Here is a 14,823-nt window from a genome sequence, read left to right as displayed (position 1 = left end):
TTCCAAAACAAAAAGGCCTTAGGTGGTCTATGGTGGAAAGAAAAAAAACCTATCACAGCATGACTTGGCAAAATAATTTTGCTGGCATAGTACTTCTGAAGTGGGGTTTGACAGCTCGCAACATAATCTTAATATATTATTTGATTCTACCAGCCCCGAGCGATGGAGTCATAATGCATTACGAGCTCCATCGAGGCTCGAGACCCTGAGCGGCAGAGCAGTTGACCAGTCCACAATAAATGACTTTTAGGTCACATGTGGACAGCACAGCAGAGATGAGGTTAATAATACTGTCACCGGTAGCCGCAGGGCAAGAGAAAAAGAAGCAAAGGAGTAAAGGAGACAAAATGAAAAAGAAATCTAAAGCTTTTTACGTGTATTCCTTTAGACTGCAAATTATCTAGTGTGCAAATTGCTATGAGAAAGCAGTCCACCTCCTCCCGACAGTCCCTCTAATGGTGTTGTCTTTAAAACCTTTATCACTAATTCATTACTTCTGATTTTCCAGCCGCAAGGGTTAAAGCTTTGTCTTCTGTCTAATTGAGAGCCGGTGGCTTCAGGCCCTAATCAGTCAAACCGACTAACAGCTTTGCTCAGGGGAGGAGGAAATCAAAAACAGCATTATTGTAGCAGTTGGCCATTTGCTCTGTGTGAGACTTCAAATGACTTTAATTTCAGACGCTGCAAGATGGTGTTTTGTGGAGTGGGTAACATGTCAGGCTGTAATGAATGTTGAGGTTCCCCCAGTTGTCGCTCTTCAGAAAGTGGATGCCGTCCTTAAGCAGAATGACATTTAAAGAATATGCCACATTTTCAAATAACTTTCAGTGCACATTAAAGTCGATAAAAAAACATGTTCTAAAAAAGGGGGAAAAGCCATTTTCTTCTGTCGCTCGCTTCGCTCCCATCTCTCCCCTCAGTGTGCACAAGGCTAATTAGCTGTGTCGTATCCCTTGATGATTTTTCCATTTCCTCTCACTGGGAAGATTAACCAGCACATTGCTAATATCAGCTTCCACATCAACACAATTAGGTGAAGAGTGAAATGTGAGGCATGTTGTCACATCTCCCAGGTTTCATTAGGGCACACAAAAGACAACTTGACGACAGACAACGGCTGCTTCTGCAGGTTGTGGAGGCACAGAGCAGGTGTACTTGGAAACCCAGACTGTCATCATGGGATGTGGTAAGAATGTGTCCTAGATAGTTCTACAGCTCGGTTTATTGTTTGAGGTAGAGGTTGAGAAAAGAGCTCAAAGGTCACGCCAATTTAAAAAGGCAGACTCCCGTCGATTTCACAAGGCTTATGTGTTGATTAAAGCCAAGCAGTGTCCAATTAATTATATATTTTTGAAATCTACTTTTGGCTTCAAAACGAAAAAATTTGTCTCCTTGGTGCTAACAACTCGTCTATGATGTTGGGACTCAATTAAAACACATTTTCCTTGAATTTTTCTACGGAATAAGAACCTGTATGGGGGTCATCTGATCAGACTTAATCAGATCAGGGTTAAACCTTTATAGACTAGATTCGATTACGTTACATATAATATCATTACATTAGGCCAACCCTATACACAGCTGACATGACTGGAATGAGGACAGGTTTTTGGGTTGGAGTCTATAAATTCCTTTAAAAAAAAAAAAAAACGCCTCATTCTGCCAATCAACCAAAAGTTTTTGAGTAAGTATGAGGTAGAGTGCTGAGTTTTAGGATGAATATTAAATCAAAGAATGCCAAGTCTATCATTATATGTCATCTAACTCTTTCCCAAGTTTGTCACAGGAGGCTGAAACTGAAGGAAGTCAAGAAGAAGCATCCATAGAGTTTGACATGCAGCCTGCTGCAGACTATCCATTGTTTCCAATTGCTTCCAGATGCTCCATACTCCAAGCTGTTGCATTTTCTTGCCAGGATGTGTCATTCTTTCAGTCAATCTTGGAGCTTCCTTTTTATTTCACCTCAGCCAAGACACCACCCAATGAATCCTCCGAGAGCAAGTGAACTTCTGGGACCTTTTGGGTGCCTTTGTCTTCTGTTCCGTTATGAAATATGCTGCAACAACTATATACTAAAAATAATTTACACACTAAGATACACAACCAAAGAAAAACCTACCTATTCCCAACAGTACGGGCTATTGAATAAACAGCTTGTTTATGCCAAGAATACGTTTAAGGAAGAACACAGAGTATTTTTCATTTCAAGGTTTCTCTTTGGCAGGTTAATCATTACACATGAGGCTTGGGAAGAAAAATCTAAAAAAAACAGAAAGCAACGACAACAGCTGCATTAAAATTCCACCAAGATTAACTTGATATATTACAAAATATGACTAATTATACTAATGATGTCATTAATTGAAGTCAGAATTTGTTACTGTAATGTAAACCAAAGACCAGAGGCCCCATCATTAAACATCACAGCGCTGGAAGCTACAACCCATTAACTAACAAGGCATTCATAAACTACACCCGACAGCAACTCAATCTGACCTATTAATATCTGCTGATGCCATGTTACATTAAGTATATTATATAAAACTGAAACAATAAGTTGCAAACAATTAATAATGACAGCAATTTTGATAATTAACTCATTTTTCAAGTACATTATTATATCTCTTTAGTCATAATCACTAGTAGTTTCCGAAATGAAATACTAAAAGTGGCTTAAAGAATTAATATGAAGCTTGTTCTTTAAAGCACAAAAATAATAGTATCTAAATAAATGCAGCACATCATCTGCCTATAGGAGAGAATGCATTCGATCATGCATACTGTTTTAGTTTAGTGACAGAAACAGATGCCACTTTGCACCATAAAGTTCTGCCATGTACTATGATGTTTCAAAAGTCGATGTTTCTGGATCCCTGCGTGGTATTGTCATTTAGGCTTTCAGGCCACCTTAAAGGTTTTCTGGCTGGGAACATTTGCTTTTAACGCCTGCAGAATAGACACAGACAGGAAGACAGAGATATCCTTATGATCGGATATGCTGTCAAATGACATTAGAGCACACAGCAGATATTTACAGCTTTCTGGAAACATCTGTAGGCTCACAGAGAACTGTCAGGCAGGCAGTATAAACAACATGCTTACTCGAATCTAACACCCCCATGCTAACCAGGCCTGTCAATCAAAAAAATCAAGCTAGTGACTGCGACTCAGATGTGGATGAAAGAATAAAAGCTGCACGGCGGATGGTACGGCAAGCAGCTATACCCCATAAGCAAAAAACATCGCAATTAATTGTAAAAGACAAAAGAGAGAGTTTAACACTCAAAGAAACAAAACAAAAACACAACAAATGTTCCGCTAATTGAGATGTTTTGCTCAAAGAACAGCAACAGATAATTTAGTGATAGCTTGAGCTACAAGTTCAAAAATATGTAACAGAAGAACAGAACAAAAAAAAGCGACTGTCATGAAGCTTACAGAGCAGAGAGATGCAGGCGGGAAACAAGAACACGCAAGAACAGAGGAAATCTAACAAAAGACAACAGAACACAGTCAGAACACAGAGGAGCACAACACACCAGAACAGGCTGTAATTGTGTTGTGCAGGACTGACCCCAGCGCATCCCAGCAGGCATTGCATGATGAATGGGCCTGGCGATGACTACATCCCACATCCCTCCTCCTCCTCCTCCTCCTCACATGCTCTTTTCTCTCCCTCTCCTCTCTGTCACCACTATTAGCCCTCCTTCTGTCCCTCCCTTTGCTCCCCACCTCTCCCCAAAACCGCACTCTATTCAGCTGCTGCCATCCCACAAGATTAATTTGCATTCAGTGCACTTAGTCCCTGTATTGTGCTCTGACACAATGACATATTACAGTGCATGGCACACCTATTAAACATATAGTCTAGCTTGAGGGTCACATTTTTTTTTTTATGCAAGATAGTTATGTTGAAGTACAAAAGTGTGGTTCAAGAAGAGAGAGGCTTGATTGGTTATGAACGCAGAGAGGCTCTGACATACAAGTCAGGGCAGAATCATTACAGGAACAGTTAGATAACCTCGATTAATGATTCACTAGACCCAAACTAATAAACTGGGTCAGATTGTGTTAGCAGTAGTAGAACAGAGAGACCTTCAGGTTAGGCTGTTTGAGAAAGAACAGCAGCAGTAAGAGCGAGACGGGGAGGGAGCAAGAGAATTAAAGAGTGGGGGGAAAAAGCGATAAAGGTGTTGGTGTAGCTCCACTATAGACCCTGAGGAAAGAGACAGTAATGCATGGGAAATAGGCTTTTTCCTTCAGATTGTTTTTGCTCCTGTTCTCCTTCTACTGTTCCATCATTCCCACGTCCAAGGGGAGCAAAAGAGGGAGACCAAATTTAATTTGCTACACCGTCTCTAGCCATCATACTTTGTGCCTGGGGACAAAAGAAATGGATTCTGGAATTTAAAAAGATGAGTGAAGTAAAGAAATAAAACGGGGTAGTCGGGAGAAGGCATAAGAGACAATAGCACAGAGGGTGGTAGCGAGAAATGAGAGCAGAGTTTGGAGGGAGGGGAGGGGGCAGGAAGCTGGGAGAGCGTTATGTGGGCCAGATATTAACTGTATGGTTATCATAAACCAGCTCAGGGGCCGGGCCATCTGGAGAGGCCACAGGTTTACTCAAACAATCAGATCAGGATGGTGATAGCAACCGCTGCTGACGGTACAACATCCAAACATAGAGGTGACTGAGGGGTTAACAACCCATTACCTCGCCCTACTGCGGCCTCCTGGGAAGGCTCAGTATGGGGTTGTGGTGGGGGTGTGTGCATCGCCCTCAGACCCCGTAGCACACCTTTAGGCTGTTACTAAACAAAGGGTTCAGGGCTCGGTGCAGTGACATCACCGCTGAGACTACGTCTGTGCAGGAGGAAAGTGGGAGACAAGGGCGTGGAGGATGGAGACTGTAGAGGTGGTGTGGACTATGTGGGAGTCACATTACTGCCCTCCAGCTCTTCTTTACCTGTCACATAAGCACTTTGAGGACTCAACAGTAAAGCCAGAGTCTTGACAACTTCAAACGGCTGCTATGCCGAGTAGATCAAGGCAACGGAGGGATAAAGGGAAGAATAAAGGAAGAGAGAGGAATCTAAAAAGCACCGGGCTATCCAATGTGTAACCTCAACAATGTGTTGTGGGATGTGTCCAATTTCATTATCAGATACTTTACTTTAGTTCATCTACTTCACCAAAGTTCATCTACTGCTAGGTCCCACAGTAGAAGAAAAAAAAAAGAGAGGGGAGGCCTCCAAATCGGCCCATTGAGTGCCAATGAGCTCTGGTGGAGCTGCAGCAGAGAGTTGGGAGCCATTAAGAAGAGAAAACAAACAGACCTCTGGCCGGGCACACACAGCACTGCCCAGACACCTGTGTCCCATTCACCAAACATATCCGGCCACTTAACACTTCACAGAGGGGGTAGGGTGGTATTTGTTTTTGCAGGCTTGCACACCACACTATGGTTCTTTAAGTTTAGCTTTTTCACCCAAACAGCCTCAGAGCCTCTCTGTATGGACCAAATGATTGCGGCGGTAGCACGTCCCGCTGAGAGCAGCCAGCCGTTACACCACCTGACCATCACAACTGACCCCGCGCGAAGCTGCACCCTCTGAATAAAACCAGACAAAACCTGGCTAAACAAAGCTCATTCATCCTGCTGTCATTTGCAGTCTCCAGCCGTCCTCCTGTCTAGGTGCCTCAGCTGCATTTGGACTGACCTCAGGTTTGCCAGCACCTGTCCTGCACAAACAGTGACGGGCACATACACAAACACACACAAACACAAACACACACACACACACACACACACACACACACACACACACAAACAACTCCCCACCACCCAGGATGGATGAGAGACAGCCGGCCGGGCAGACAAGGCACCGCCTCGGATCAGTGGAGGGGTTCACTCGGAGCTGCCAGAAGCCAAATCTCCGGTCGGCACCATTACAATTCTTTCCACCTCAGCAGTTCAAAATGGAAAGCAGGTATGCCATCAGCTTTGGTCAGTTTGTTACGCTGGATTCTCAATGCGTAGATGCAATTTAATGAATTGAAATGGAGATGACCCATAATAACCCTGGCAATGCATTCTTAGTTTCCACCCAAAGATTAAGCTAGATAGCAGGGCCCAGTTGCTTAGAAGTAGTGCAGGCCACTTGCATGCTGCAATGCTTTGTTTGCAGTGAAGCCAAATGCATGCACAGATGGAGCCGACTGGACACCAGATGACTTGCTGCGGTGTGGTGGCATGGTCTGCCGACGGGGGAGAGAGGGATAAGAGAAGCGAACAGGGGCACTGGGGCAACAGATGCCCTGCTAAAGTGTATCCAGTCCTGCTCTCCTGATGGGATGTTACAGTGCTCCAGCCTGTTCTGATCTAAACGCAGTGTCACATCGTTAGCGCTTTTATTTTGTCATTGTCAGTATGTGTGTCTGTGTGTTGTGTTTGTTCAAACGGTGTATGACTGATGATATGTGTATGTCTCTTAATGTCCACTATGTTTTTATATGTACATGTATGCGGAGCTGCAGGACGGAGTCCAGAACAAATTTCCTTATGGGGGCTATAAAGTATATCGTATCGTATTTTGTGACTGCACAGCACTTTCATTTAACTCAGAGTCCAGGCAAAGCACAGTGTATCATTATCGGCCAAAATAAGAGAACTGAAACCTCTATTAGACTTTGTGTAGGTGTTCACCACTCACAGTCTAACAATATCACAGATTAAGACAGCACTGTAAGTACATATCCTGTTGGTAAACACCAAACATGGTCTTCCTGACAGCAGAGGACCACAGCTGTGGTTGTATTTAGGCTTCAGGAAAAACAGTCAAACAGTGCAAGCAAAGACAGCTACACTTGTTTGGAAGAGAAGTACAAGGACTAAACACCCAGCTGTCAGTTAATAGGTAACTTATAAATCAGCCCTGCCATGACTCCTGCCTTCATGTAGGCCAGGGGTCGGCAACAGGCGGACCGCTGTCTGGATCCGGACCAAGACGCCAACCTATACGGACCCGGACCTGTAATCAATACATTAATAGGAGATTTCAATGTTGACGGGGTGATTGATTCTATTTTAAACGCTGTCGACAGGGGGCGAAAGAGACGAGTGAGCGATACAGGGAGAGAAACACAGAAGAAGAGATGAGTGAGCAGCGGAGAGGAAAGTGAGTGAAGAGAATAATTAGCGATACAGGGAGAGAAGCGGAGAGGAGAGTGAACAGGCGTGTTAGCGGCAGACAGGGAGAGACACATAATGACACATGGCGCTCTCCAAGAAGAGGAAAGTGGACAGTGAGAGCAGAGCTTTTAACCCTGAGTGGACGGACTCGTTCATGTTCATCCTGCCCACTGGGAGCACAGAACCAGTGTGTCTCATTTGTTCAGAGACCGTGGCGCTCATTAAAAGTGCCAAAACACCACTATGAGACAAAACACAAAGTGTTTGACCAAACATTCCCTCTCAAGTCAGAACTGAGGTCACAAAAAATAAGCAGTCTCAGAGCCCAATATGATCAGTTGAACAGGATCAAAATTAAAACTAAATATCGTTCCAGGCTAACCAATGAGCACCTGCATGTGTGTATGAGAATGGCCCTGACACCATTTCAGCCCAGATTTAAACTCCTGGCAGGACAAGCTCGAGCTCAATTCTCGCACTGAATTAAAAAAAAGTGAGTGATGGACTGCAATATAAGAGGGAAAGAAAGAGAAACTTTATAACTGTTCAATTGTTATGATGTGTAAAGACTGATATTGTTCTATAATCGTCTGAAACTGTTAAGTCATCATGTGAAACGGTTAATAAAGAAAAAGGGAAACTCAAGCTGCTGCTACACTTTATTTTATTTACCTAAAATCAAGCACTTTTAAGATGCACATATTTTCAAAAGCTATTTTATTTATTTTCTCTATTTTATTTTGAAATGCAGCCCGAGAGGAACATTACACATATCCACAGTATGTACTGTATATCTGTATAGTTCAATGTTAAAAGACAATAAATAGTTGTTTTTGAATTGTACTTTCTTTATTTGATTGGCAGTCAGTTGTTGATTACATGCAGACGTTGATAAAGCTGCAGGCTACTTCAATATATATCACACTAATTCATAAAGCAACTTAGCCATTTTGATGTTCCGGACCTTTGCATGGGGAGACTTTCTCTAACTGGACCTTGTTGAATTTTAGTTGAATACCCCTGATGTAGGCTGTTATGTTTTTTATATTTTGTATTTAGAACATCTGATCAAACGCAGTTATATCAAACAATTGTCTTAATCTCATGTATTCATTGTTTTATTAAATGAGAAAACCCTCAGTAATTTAAATTCTTCCAGTATACAAAAACAAGCTTCACAATGTGGTTATTTCCTATGTTTATTTATTGAATAACCAGTAACCATGCTATCGTGTGAAATATATTTTTACCGAGATATGAAACAACCTACATTGGGATAGATGCTAGTAGCCACTTTGGCCCAGCCCTGGATATACTGTATACGTTCATCAGATATACAACTGTGCACTTTATACATATTATTTTTAAATTATATATGCTTGTTAGTAAATGTTTAAAGTAAGGTGAAGGTACTATTCAAAATGTACAATAACATGATGAAAGTTTAGTATTGTTTTTTTTTTATGTCTTCAAATATCAGTTTAAATAATAGACTTAGAGGACTGACTTAATCAAGCCTATTCTTCAATAGAAATCTTTTAAACTGTTTACAGTATCCACTAATATACTAGATGCATGGTAAACAACTTGAAGCATGCGTGAGTATGGACGTACACACACGTCGGCTCTAAAGTAGGCGAGAGTTTGTGTGTGGTTTCTGTGGTGCAGCCAGAGCCGGTGAGGCCACCAGACAACTGGGTAAACATACAGAGCCCCCCCCCCCCTCCACCTGTCTGCCCTCCGTGCTCACATCAGTGAGCTTTTAGCACCAAGTCATAGGTCCAATGTTAATGCCTAACGTTCAAACAGGCTGACGGTAAACTTTACACAGAGCAGTCTTTATCACAGATATCCAGTTCTCCTTGTAATAGTACAAAACCTTGACCCCAATGCTCTCAAGTGTCTCAAAAGAAATAATACAAAATGTAGTTCTAAGTCCACACATGTCTGAAAAAGTGCAGTCAGAATGGCCAGATGGACAAAAGAAAAAAATTATAATCGTATCCGATGACTGATAGCACTTATGATGAGGACAGTGTTAGAATATCCCGCAGTGAAGTGGTGCGTTCCCATTACTGCATCTCTCCATCTCGGAAAATGGCTTCATTAACAGGCCAGAGCAGAGAGCTCACTTGCCGAGTGTATGAGCACGCTGTACCCCGAGGGTCCTCCGGAATGGCTGAGGTGAAGTCCATTAGCACCCGACAGCTTGTTTTTGACCACTAAATAAAACAGGGTATTTTTCTGTGTCTGCAGTATAAATAGCCTTTAGCTCAGGAGCCCGCAAGCGCACATTTTCGGGTTTAAAGACTTGGTTCTAAGAAGAAAATAAGATTGGGATCCTGGTACTGTCATATTAGATATTCATCTAAACCAAGGTGACATTTTAAAGCCTTACATGAAGAGCAATGTCACACTAAGTAATGGACCAAGAAAAAACCAGATAATGTCATAACTTGTCTAGAGAGTGGCCCAGCAGGATCTAATAAGTTTTTGTTTTTTTTGTCAGAAGTAATTTAAGCTCCAGTTAAACTGCCACTGTGGGCTTAATCAGAATACAACATGGTATAATGTACCAACAAATATTGAGTGTTTTTCCTATGTTGCCATCCAATGTAACTTGCTCTGGATCAGTGTCCCCTAAATGCTTAAAACCTTAAAGTGATGTCAATGTCTATATCTAAACGGTGGCAAGTGGGCGGTGACAGCTAGAAGAGATATAAAAACCATGCGAAGATAAATCCATATCTCGCATAACCTCCTGTTCTTCTGGCATACTTCACAATCCCTTAGGAAAGTTAGCTACCTCTGAGCCCATGACATAGCACTTACTTTTCCCAGTATATGCACTCCAATCATGTGTCATCTGATGAAATGCTACACCCTGACCCTAGTCACCATTATTCGTCTGGATACAGGAGCCTCTGGAATGTATCGGATTCCTGCCTCAGGGGGTAGGCACCTTGGAAACATGGTCCTACCTCCACCAGCTAGCCTCTCCCCCTCTCTTCATCTATCTTTCCATTCAGCAAAATTCCACTAGAGGCCTGTTTGATTTACACTGCTTCATCGCCCATCAGACATGTGTTCACATTTTTGACGTACGTCTCACAAAAGCAGGACATGTGATGGACAGTTAGAGATCTGGGACTGTTTTCCAGCTGTCTGTTGCCTCCTTCACGTCAAAGTCCCAACCAAAGGGTAAACATCTCAATGAACGTCGTTAACCCTATGCTACACTTGATGCTTGAGAACAAGCACAAGAGCTCTAATGGAAAACCAAATTGGAAAACTATTTTGCCCTCAAGTGCATCATTGGTACAACAACTCTTAACCTATCTCCTCTCTCCAGAGAGCAACAGTTATGCAGAGCAGTACTCAGGGCCTGTTGTATTGAGTATATCTGAGTCACTGGCCTGCGTAATTCAGTCTAGGGAATTATGACAGTGGAAAATCATTTCCCTGGGCCAGGGATAGGAGGCCATGGCTAATCGTTCAGTAATCTGATCTGCCTGCATACTGTAGCATTCAGCCGCACCGCTAGCCTAGCCAGCCAGTCACACATGTGGACACCCCCAGTGCCTGCCAACTATCTGATGGAGGCTAACACTATTGGAAAAAAAAACTCTCCAGGTTTTCCCGAGGATTACTGATGCTATCGGATCATTTGCTAATACTCGGTTGTGCTGTGCTGCTTGAAATGTATTTACACTGCTCCTACTCTCCAATACCCCTCGCGATTGCAAAGCCTAAGCCAACAAATGCCGCAGCCACATTCCAGGCAGAAAAAGGCACTTCAATACAAACTATCTTACAGCTATGAAAAAATCGGATTTTGCCGCTGGTGTAATAATCCAAAAGATTTACTAAATGAGCAACATCCAAATGTGTCTGTCAAACAGCAGGCTATTTTTGGTACACTTCTAATTGTAGATCCCAGTATCTGGTGGAGCCAGTGCTGTTGTAGTAGTATATGAATAAGAACCATAGGGAGCAGTACTGTGGCACAAAGCAGTGCTTATACCCAGTAGAACGGGTTGGGGAGGGCTTGAGATTTGGAAAGATGCCTGGCTTCATCCCCTCGCTAAAGAGAGGTCTGCACCCCACACACACAGTGTAGACACAAGGGGCATTGACATGGAAAAATACAAGAGATGACATGTTGTGGGGCACTGAAGTTCCCAACAGTTACCTTTTGTAAAGCATTAAATGTGATGGTATAGTTACCGCACTATAATTAAACTTACATCCTCCTGTGGAGAGGAGTAGCAGTAAAGCAGCCAGCGCAGTGAATGACAACAACATTCCTCTTTCTCTTCCCCATTCAAGCCTAAAATGATGAATTGTCTGTGATCAGTCTTATTCCGATAAATGGCCAAACACCTCTTGGTTGAGCAATTTACTATATACTGTCATGCAGCGAGTATTTTATCAACCTCCATGTGTAGGCATTGTAACCCAGTTAAAGCATTTCTCAGGCATATCTAAGTGAAGATATGCTGATATATGATCAAATGGCTGCGGCAGCAGTGGCAGCCTTCATCAACTGCAAGCGATAGATCACAGCATGTTTGGCAGTCGGTGGGAGCAGTCAGATGGAGGGTTAGAACAACCAGACAAACAGTTGGCACAGATAAATAGTGCAACTTAAGATTCGGCTCTTCAGAAATGTGCCAAACAAATGACAGCAACAACAATCTTTTTTTATTTTATCTGCAAATGGAATAAGCCCTACATATTTATTTCCCCCACTCATGTACAACACACGGCTTGGGTATAGCAAAAATGTAACGCATTGGTCAAATGAATCTAATGATCTATAAAACCAGAAGGACAACACTTTTCAGTTACAAGAATGTCTTCCGCAGCCGAGCCGAAATGCAGGGAAAGTCCTTATGACTTTGCCAAATACATTTAGAGAGTGACTCATTCTCCTTTAGTAATCTCTTACTCACATAGGTGCACGCTTGCAAGCGCACACACCCCAAGGCAACAGATTTCAGGCAGGTCTGGACTGCCCCTTTTTGCTACACAGCAGAGTCAAATGTTTATAGTATTTAATATATGCAGCCTTCTTTGTGGAGATACACAACCAAGCAAAACAAAGCAGCCTCATGCAGTGAAGAGGGATCTAATGTAAGGACACTGCATCATTGTTAAACAGGCACTGTGCCACATGCAAACAAACAAAAATATCACAAAAAAAACACTAATAAATGGGTGTATATCTTTGTCAACAGTGCATCCCAAACTACTTGTAGGAATAGTACAACTGGACCTAAGCAACTGCATAGGTAGAATTGTCTTTTTTTGTTTTGTTTTTTCCCCTCTAAAAAACAGTGTTTATGGTTGGGAAAACATTGTTTTGAAAATCTTTTTTAAAAGGTTCAATATTGGTAATAATCCGCCTGCAGATGATTCCTACAGGTAGCTACACTATAGTCAGTCTGATGCATCATATCACTGCTGATAATTAAGTCAACTTCCCAGAAATCATTTGGACAAATTGGATAACGTTAAAGCGGCTGTTGCATTCCCATGGTAATCTTTTATCCACCTCTGTCATGTGCAGAGCTATTAGATTAGGTGGCAGACAATCTTATCGACCTTTAATTATAATTTGCACACAAAATCGTTTGGCCTTTTCATTGCAAGACACACATTAGACTGCAACGTCTGTGGAGTAATTGATCATTGTTGGCAAATTGTTCAAGCTAACTTGAGAAAAACATTGGAAAAATACTCGATACATCTCAGCAAGCTCTAAAGTTACACAAACAAGTTCCCCGCTTGTCTCTGATACCGGGCTAAACTACGGTATCCGGTTGGATAAAGGAATTCCAATATTAAATCACAGAGCCGAGCAGCCGGACACAGCTCTATCCTGTGCACAAACTTCGACCAGACCCTCTTCAAAAATAACGTTAGCCTCCTTTCTCTGCTGCCAGACGGACGAGATAAAAGCTGCACCGAGCCTCTCCACTACTATGTCACCGGGGCTTTATGTACCAGCCAGGGGGGGAGTCAGGCCGAAAAACTGGCCTCATTCTCCGTGTGCACCAGACAATGTTCACTAGCCTGGCCTGGGAGACCGAGCGGCGGGGCTCTCGGTCGTGCAGGCTACTAAACATGTGCGAAAACACGGCGACGAGACTGGCGTTGTGTCGATGAACTCACCTTGTTTTGGGTTAGGAGGATTTGGTACAACACAGTCCGTTTGGGGTGGCTGCTGGGTTGTAGCACGCTCGGTTTATGTCGTCGTCGTCTCGGTTTGCAGTCTGCCGTGATGTGGAAGCGGCACCGCGGACTCGGCTGGGAGAAACCGAGAAATCTGAGAATGCCCCTCTCTTTCTGCAGCTCAGTGCACCGGCACTGCTCATAACTGTCGACAGGAGGCGCCAGCACAGCACATTTTTTTGTCTGTGATATGCGCATGCATGGGCAGTCTTCACAACTCCTCAAAGAAATCACTGTGCGATCATATTAAAGCACAGGTTTATATGAAGTGATCTTACTACTATACTCTACCAAAAAGAGAATTTGGCATTAATGAATCCTATTTCTTAGGAACAGGAGCTCAGGGACTAGATTATTTTTTGATCAGTCACGATACCATGCAGATTACACGACAAACGCCTATGCAAAACTGTGGATTTTTTAATTGAATAATCTCCAGTAATGCATCAAATTGAAGTATTCATATGTCTACTACAATTTCATTGGTACTGATAGATATATCATAGATAGATAGATACTTTATTCATCCCAAGTTATTTGTGTTATATAACAAATATAATATATATATATATATATATATTATAATATAATATAGTGACCTAATATTACTAAAGGTAGGTTACTGCTTTGACAATTTAAGGCACTATGCTATACTTTTTATATGTTTTTGAAGGGAATAAGGCACTGCTTATTGCTAGCCTACAAAGAATGGACAGCAAACATAACTGTTAAACATGGTTTCAGGACAACAAATAGCCTAAATGTTTTAATAAATTAACACAAATTGTCAAAAAAGCAGAACTAATTTCAGTGCAGGCCTACCAAATTGGATGATATCAACCAATAACACTAAGAATACAATGTAATGAATTGAGCTTCAAAAAATGGGACTGTTGTGAAGAAATGGTGCACCTAGACGTCCTCTGACCTTATGACTCAGGAGGTTGGTGATTTTAATTACAGAGTGGCTAGATCCAAGTCAAAGCTATGCTTCAAAACAGCTTTGGCTGTCTCATCCAAATGATAGAATAGGGTCACACGACTCATTAAGACAAAGAAGGCGATGCTGAAGGCTTACCTCAGTGACAGGGCAAGATACAGAACGTTCCCCCAGATACAAGGGACACAGGGGGATGTGGCTAAATATTTTTCATTTAACCCCTAACCCCTGGAAATATTGTCACAGGAGCAATGAGTTAATTGCTAATCAGTGTTACCTTGCTCATGAGCACAATGCAACCGTGATGGTTATGAATCTAACTCAGATATTATAGGTAACAGAAAAGTTTAGCAGACTATCTTTTCTGACCTCCTGAATGGCTCTGCACTACGGAAGAGTAGCTTTTCATGCCTGAAACTATATTCCCTATCCTTTGACTCCTCCACAACCTCAC

General features: G+C 42.3%; 1 protein-coding gene across 1 annotated transcript in view; it reads right to left on the bottom strand.

Moving 5' to 3' along the window:
• The window catches only part of ndst1b (N-deacetylase/N-sulfotransferase (heparan glucosaminyl) 1b), a 46,462-nt gene extending 32,860 nt beyond the window's left edge, over window positions 1-13,602 (bottom strand). The window contains exon 1 of the mRNA XM_079668420.1: window positions 13,370-13,602. The gene's annotated coding sequence lies outside the window, so the exon portion shown is untranslated. The remainder of the gene's footprint in view (window positions 1-13,369) is intronic.
• Window positions 13,603-14,823: the final 1,221 nt, after the last annotated feature.

The sequence above is a fragment of the Notothenia rossii genome (assembly GCF_949606895.1).
Source record: "Notothenia rossii genome assembly, chromosome: 3".
Lineage (NCBI taxonomy): Eukaryota > Metazoa > Chordata > Actinopteri > Perciformes > Nototheniidae > Notothenia > Notothenia rossii.
This window is presented reverse-complemented; position numbering and strand designations above follow the sequence as displayed.